This window comes from Penaeus monodon, chromosome 9 (assembly GCF_015228065.2).
Source record: "Penaeus monodon isolate SGIC_2016 chromosome 9, NSTDA_Pmon_1, whole genome shotgun sequence".
Taxonomy (NCBI): Eukaryota; Metazoa; Arthropoda; class Malacostraca; order Decapoda; family Penaeidae; genus Penaeus; species Penaeus monodon.
Genome location: NC_051394.1, coordinates 18,184,032 through 18,192,553, shown reverse-complemented (window position 1 = coordinate 18,192,553; position 8,522 = coordinate 18,184,032). Strand labels below are relative to the sequence as shown.

Sequence of the window (8,522 nt, the reverse complement as noted above, 5' to 3'; positions counted from 1 at the left end):
TGTTTCTGCAACGGCCATAGATCCATCACCTCCCGTCGGCGCAGACAAGACATCAGTGTCTCATGGGGAAGAGGACGCACTTATCCCTGTGGTTATACCTTACAGAATGTATGCATGTATGTGCACGCAGTGTTCAGAAGGAAGATGGCCACCGCAAGTCGATGCCAATCGATGTCGACCTGCCGGCTAGATTCGTCCAGGAGTCTTATTGCCCTCCGAGGGGTTGGCACTAAAGGGAATTCCTCAAGCAATTATGTGCCTACGTGCTATGGACAACCTCCTCGCCTTGATTTCCACAAGAACCTATTAAACCGCAACTCAAACTAATCATGACCTCCAGGACGAGTGCCATGCTGGGCAATGGGTGCTCCTTCCTTCTTGCTTGTTTAGTTCACTTATCACAACTTGTCAGCCTCTGGTAAAAGCTCAAGCTTAAATCGCTGTTTCTCTTCCATAGACGCCATATACCTGGACACCCATCATCTGATAGGTTTATTTTACCAGCACATTTTTTTTTTTCTTTCTTCCTATGTATCACACTACTTTTGATTTATATTCACTTCACTCGACGCTGGATTGTCTGTCTTCACTAACTAGCTAAGCTTGTAAAGAGTGTACTGAATAAGTGTGTCACTGCAGTTGAATATATTGTATATGGCAGTAATGATGATGATCAAGATAATCAAAAACGTTCTCAAGTTTATTATTAAGATGACGATTTTCTCCCCCTAAACGCTACAATACCAAGGCACTCGTACAAAACTATGCATGATTATATGCATAGTTATATATAACTATATATAATTTGGTTCTTCCTCTGTGAACAAGATAGTCAGAAATTTATTACAGTCATATCACTTATTTGATATTTAGTGTTCCCTGGCTGATGGCGATGAATAGCGCGTCAGTTTGTTTCGTAGAATAGCGCTTGCAAAAGTGACAAAAAGAATATGAAAATTGTGAGGGATGTATTGTCAAGTAAACTGTTTCTACAAATAAAGGATATGAAACTCGTTCAAAATAGATACTTCGTGGTATAAATAAAATATTTCTGCACACTATGAAGAGAGTGAGTCTCATCGTTATTCTCTTTTACAGGGTCTGCATTCCGCCCATCATTTCATCTACGACGGTCGAGTCCTTCCTGTGGCTGAAAACTCGTGACCGAGAACGGCTCTGCAGAATTCCGTAGGGTTATTTACCGTATAAGACATAAGACATAAGCATCATATGATAGTAATATGTTTATAGATTCTGGGATATATCATATCTACGGAGTCTGTTCTTAGGTCAGGGTTTTATTTTTTTCTTTTATTTTTTCCAGTCGTAGCTTCTCGACGAACAACTCTTCGACCTGCATTAGCCGCCCTTGCTGCCCGTGGCCCCTGCCTTTCCCCACCCAGTCCCCACCCACACCCTCAGGTAGATCGAGCATCCTCGGGGATCTGCCCGAGTCGTCCAGTAAAGAACACTTATCCTACACATCCATGGTCTACTTACCATATTATTATTTGTTTAAGATGGTGGTTGTTAACATATTTATTAGAAGGGTTTTTATGCTATCCCATATAACCTTAACACATAAGTCTTTTCAAAGTCCCGACATCAAACTTTCACTTCCGCGCCATGCAAAAAGCATTTCAATGAGTTTTAGATCTGCAGTTTAATGTGATAACCTTGAATGGCTGAAACGTAAAAACTAGTCCATCACTGATACTTGAAATAGCCAGTTTTATCCCCAAAGTTTGTAACTATATGTGAAACGTATATAGTCTGCAGCATATCGAAGTGCATATTGAAAGCAGCTGTAAATGGGAAATCAGTATATAATTGCTTCCGTCTTTTGCATTTTCATGCGTCAATAGAAAAAGAAGAAACTTATATATATATATATATATATATATATATATATATAATATATTATATATAATATAATATATATATATATATATATATAATACATTCATCCGCCCATATTTTTCACATAGATATTAATGAATAGCTAATCCAATCACTATTATAATATAACCTAAGTGCAAGATATGTATTACACATCCTTAATGTTATTATTAAGAGTATTAATTGGTATGATAAGTATGTAGCCCATGCGAACACAAGCACATGCTTACAAACATACTGTATACAGAACACAGACATTTGTGTCTTGCTGTAATGAAAATCTTATGATGGTGACGTAGGAAGCCAGTCAGACACGTGAATAAAATAAAGTGAAGGGAAACGACCACAAACTTCTAGAAGTGAAATCACAGGAAAAGAATTGCACGAGATACAAACTGCATACATTTCTCTTTAAAAATTCTAATGAGCACTAGATTGTTTTTCTATATCCCGAAAGGATGAAAAAATGCTTTCAGATACTCTGGTGGCTGGGAACATAAATAGTTCTTGGGAAGACTCATTTAGTTGCTATTTTAGTGAATAAAGTGTTAAAAAGTGTCCGGACGTCAAGGTGCTTATTTTTAAAGCCAAAACCTGTTCGAAGGAAGCCAAAAGCCTCCCCGGCGGGGAATCGAACCCCGGTCTCCCGCGTGACAGGCGGGGATACTAACCACTATACTACCGAGGAATCGGCTACTATTAATGACACTATGATGGCCTTACTAGTGTAATGTGGCCGCCCACAGCCTGCCATCTCTTCCTCATTTCGCCGCCAGCCTCCCGTACCCTCGCGCGCCCTGACATCTCGCAGCCAGGTCAATGCTTGCTGCAATCGTCCTCTTTAGATTTCTCTGTTTAGTTATGTTCATTTATTTCTGTTTTATTGTTCCATTTTTCGTTGGTTCCCACAAGACATTTCTTGTTGAGTTTGTCTTTTGACCCCGTCATCTCATCTGCGATTCATTTGTCGCCAATTATTTCTCGCTTCTTCTGTGAGCTTCATGGTTACCTTACATGTTAAATCGTCTCCTATTTTTGCCTTACTTTTTTGTCAACTTTTTTCTGTCTGTGAAAGTTTGCTTTCATTTTAAGAAACATCTTTTTTTTAACGTCATCTTTTATCTATTATACTTCTTTCTGCCTACTCCACATTAAGCATGTATTTTTTTATGTTTTATCTAGTTATGGAGATAATTTCAATAATGATTTTAGTGCCTTTCCTTTCATTTTTAGGGACGATGTTTGGCGTGGCTTATGCCGTCACGAACTTTATAAATATAAGCCGTGTTGAGCGGCTTATAAGATTCATTCTCCTCGAAACAACGGCGTAGTTCTGTTTTCCTGGCTATTTTCTTTGTGCATAGGAACTGGACATGATTCTTTGTTTTTAATATTAGATATAAAAAGGAGTTTTAAAGAATTTATATGGTATACTAAGCTTGTGAATATCACTAAATCTTAATAATCTTTTTTCATTGTTTTGTTCGATTTAAATAATTTATTTAACATCATTCTCATAGGATAATACCGAGGTGTATATACGGGGAGTCAGTTGGTTTCCATTCACGCTACCACTTCTTAGGAATCAACTTGACAGTGAACCCATCAGAAATAGATTAATATTGGCCACGAAGCCATAGTACCCCACCACAGTGATATTTAGACTGACATCCTCCTTCTCTATTTCTCTCAGTCTGTCTTTTTCTATGTGTGACTTTGTGCGTGTATTTGTGCTTGCATTTGCGCGCGTGTGTGTATGCATCTTATTCCCTCGTCTCCCCGTCTCCCACGATCCTGCATTCCATCCATTTTCATACACTTCTAAGTCTACATTATCAGCTCTAATGTAATCTAACAGTTTATGAAAGATGAACACATAGTTCTGCATAAAGAAATGGCACTATATTCCCCTATAGACTTGTTCAGGGTTGTTGAAAGTACGGGTCGCGACCCAGTGCAAGCTCATGTTCAGTGGATCGCTACATAATAAAAATAACGATAATAAATGAAATTAAGAGATAAATAAATAATATATATACATATATAAATAAATTGATAAAATGTTGAGAGGAAGGTGCGATAGAATGGACATACTGTGTCGTGAAGGTAGTGTACAAAACCAAACTGGATCGTGATGAAAAAAGCTTGAAGAACACTGGACTAGCTACCACTGGTGGAAGTACTTTCTATCAGACATGGGAAGCATAGAGTAGGGTGTCATATGACAGTAGCACAACAATAACAATAGTGATTAATAAACTACATTTCGCATATGGCATACAGAATACTAGAATTAAAGGAAATTGTAAATACAGTTAAATGCATATTTACAGATAAATAGCTAAATCCTTCTGCTGGCTTCCTGCTGGAACTGTCGATTTGTGTATATAAATTGATTATCTACACAAAGATAGTATTGATAGTTTATGCATAATATACATTTATATAATACTACACACACAAACAACACACACCACACACACAACCACACACGTACACACGCACACACACACACACACACACATATTATATTATATATATATATATAGATATATATCTATATATATATATATATATTATATATTTATAGTATGTATGTGTGTGTGTGTGGTGTGTGTACACAGTATAGATGGCATTATTATATATATATATATATATATATATATATATAGATATATAATAATACATATATATATATATATATCTTATATATATATATATATATTATATAATATATATATATATATATATATGTGTGTTGTATATATATTATATGTACGTGTATATATATATATATATATATAATATATATATATATATATATATATATGCATAATATAAAACATACGGTTTATCATTTTACACAATAAATACATTTATATGTGCTCCCATTATGCTGAACCTTCCTCTCTCTCTCTCTCTCTCTCTCTCTCTCTTCTCTCTCTCTCTCTCTCTCTCTCTCTCTCTCTCTCTCTCTCGCTCACATATATGTGCATATATAAAGTACACACACACACATACACACATTACACACACACACACACAACCACAAACACACAATCACACACACACACAACCACAAACACACAATGACACACACACACACACCCATATATATATATATATATATATATATTATTATCTCTATAATATATATATATATTAGATGTATGTATGTAGGTATATAATGTGTGTTGTATGTATAAATATATATATATAGATATATATATAATAGATATATACTATATATTATATATATATGTGTGTGTGTGTGTGTGTGTGTTGTATGATATAATGTGTGTGGGTATATATATATATATAAATATATATATATATATATTATATATATATATATATATAGATATATATATGATATATATTACTATATTCATTATACATATATGTGTGTGTATGTATTTATATATATTATATATAATATATATATATATATATATATTTATATATATATATATATATATATATTCCGTGATATATATACACAAATACTTCATGTGTGTAAATAGATAGAAAGTAGATAAAGAAAGAGGGCAAGTTGAGTGTGACCAACCCCGAGAGAAAGAGACAATTATTTTCACATAGAAAATATATCGGGAATTGAGACATCTGTTAACTGATTTTTTTTTTCTAGCATAGCTCTGCTTGAATAAAGTTTTATGAGGAATTGATTACTTTTGCGATAATATACAGATGACATATGTAGGAAGCCAATGATAAAATGGATATTTCACCATTTATTTATATTCAAATACTTTTTACACATCTGACTTACATTTGTTATAAATAACCCGTTAACTTTATACAAGACTTGTATAACAGTAAGGTGCGAAATGTGCCAGTGGCAACCTTAGCAACCTAAAAGCACCATTAGGCTGACGGGTATAAACAGGGCGACGTTGGTTCTGCCGTGAAGCATGATTTGCAGTTTGCATCAGGAACCATAATCCAAATGAAAGCTGGGAGTATTGAATCTTCTGTAATCATTTCTACCAGAATCGGGAATTGTATTCACTGGAAGTTTCATCACCTTTTACGAACAATGCAAATATTTCAACTGCAGTTTACGGTAATCTGTTATAACCTCAAGATCGTGTTGGCGATGTTCGTGCCGTGGCTCTGGCTGGACAGGCCGTCTTTCTCATACGACGCCCTACACCCCGACACATCCGACCCCCGCAGGATGGTCGAATCGTCCGCGACGATCGAGTCCATCCTGCTGATGTACGGCTCTAAACCTTCGACGTCGAGACGAGGACGGCATCGTCAGACACGAGGCTGGTGCCCCGGCAGGTGCTCAGCAAGGCTCAGTCAGGTGAGTCAGTACAAGTTCAGGCACTTTTTGTGCATGGGATATTCACAAACGTATTATATCGAGTTAATGTATGTCAGCACAAGGGCCACACACAAAGAACCTATTGCAATATCAAACCATGCAGCTTCACCTTCCCGGAGGGCCAAGTGGGGTTCGACCTCCCAGGTCGTCGCCGGACGCAACGGTTACCAGCCTCAGCGCCCTACTTATCTGTGGCTCCTGCCTTCCACTCCCCCTATTCCCGCCCACGCCCTCGAGCAGATCGAAGCGAGGTCGTCTGAGCATGAGCTCGCGCCCGCGGAGAACTGCGTGAGCGTCCAGCACGGTCACTCCGCTCCTTCACAATCTACGCCCCGACCTTGATAGATTATTGATGAACGGAGTTCTCCCAGTCGTTTCTTAATTTGCTTCTGTCATTCCTTATTGTGTATATCTTCTTGTTATACCAGTATAGGATGAGTGTTTGTTCTCCTTGTGATTTGTCTTATTTATTGCGATAAATTTTGACCCTATACAACTTTTTGCTCTGAAGTATGATTACTTATTTACAGTATTCCCTTCAAAGCTGTTGTGAAATATGTCGTCTAGTTCTCTCTCTCGCGTCATTTGATCGAGAATGATTTCTATAGCAATAAATAGGTCGAACTATTTTATATAAACCACTGAAAAGCTATATTCAATAGTATAGCGGGTATATATTAGAATCTATTGAAGCTAATATGCCGTATTTATGTGTGGATATCTGTAATGCCTAAAATCTAAATTTATGGCAGAAAGACACAAAAGGACATCCCCGTGCTTTCAAATAACAACTGGCATCCCCCGGGTGAGCACTTTCAGACCCACTCACAGCTGGCTTGTCACTGCAGTGACAAGAGGATCCCTTCTTCCATACACCTGGCGTCTCATGCCCCTCCCAGAGGTTGCACTAAAAGGTCTTTTCTCAAGCAAGTCTGTGCGTGCGTGCGTTGCACAACTTTTGTCTGTTTTACACATTAATGGCCGCAACTCAAAGGTAATTACGACCTCATACTCCAAAATTTTTGATGCCAGATGGAGACATGGGAGCGGTTCCTGTCCTACCGAGCTTTTTTTACCCTAATTAATTTCTCTGAGTTCTTAGACCCGTCAACCTTTGGCAAATGCCTACAAGCATCAATCACTGTTCCGCTTCCAGGCATACACGGCATGTACCTGATCCTCCAATCTCTTAAGTTTTACGATATCATTTTAATTTTTCTTTCTCGACTTTTTTCTTCTTTGCATCATGCATTATTTGGTATTTAGATTCACTTCACCCAAGTTACTGGATTTTCTCAGCCTGTAACAGCCAATTGATCTACAGAAGTAAAGGATATACCGGATATGTGTCACTCTAGTGAGTATATATGGAAATAATGATAAAGGACGATGATCATGTAGGATAGCCAAGTTTATTACCATTATGATTATGATTTCAAGCCACTAATCGCCTACCCTTGTTTTTTGTATTAAAAACCGGGAGGAATCGTGCAAAGCTAACCATGATTATATGCATTATCTTCTCTGTCCTTAAACAATTGATATTTAGAAATGACTATCATGATGATGAATAACTTTCATATTTAGCATTCCATGGATGGGAGCTACTGGCGATGGCTATGAATAGACGCGTCAGCTCTGTTTGAAGAATCGGGTTTGCAAAAACTACGCAATGAATATTAAACTGTGTGGATCTATTGTAAGTAAACCTGTGTATGAAATGACGAAGTAATACCCGTTAACGAAATGTTCATGATATAAGCTATATATTTTTTCCTGTAGACGATGGAAGAGAGGAGAGTGAGTCCTTATATCTCTTCCGAGGTCTGCAACCAGCACATCATCTCCCGAAGGAGTTGTTGCGACGATCCAGTCCTTCCTGCAGTTAATATCTTCCTCATTCGGACGTCGAAACTGAGACGATATTAACAGTCACGATGGATTCATTCTTCTTTCAGTCATACCTTCTCGAACAAACAAATCTTTAATTGTCTCCGTACTCCTTGCGGCCCGTGGCTCACATGCTTCTCCGACATCGAAGCAAGGGCCGTCTTTAAGATTTGCAAATCGCTTTCCTCCAGGGATCTGATGAGTCGTCCACTAAGGAACACTTACCCTCTTAGACAGTCAATGGCAACGTTATCCTGTGATTTATTTAAGGAGGGTAGTTATTAATATATCATTTAGAATGGATGTATACCAGCTCATAAATCTTACGACATAAAAATCTATCAATGCCCGACATCACATATCCAGCAACAATGCAAAAAGC

General features: G+C 37.3%; 1 non-coding gene across 1 annotated transcript; it reads right to left on the bottom strand.

Moving 5' to 3' along the window:
• Positions 1 to 2,515: 2,515 nt before the first annotated feature.
• Trnad-guc lies at positions 2,516 to 2,587 on the bottom strand. Its single transcript has one exon. It is a non-coding gene; the product is annotated as a tRNA-Asp (tRNA).
• Positions 2,588 to 8,522: the final 5,935 nt, after the last annotated feature.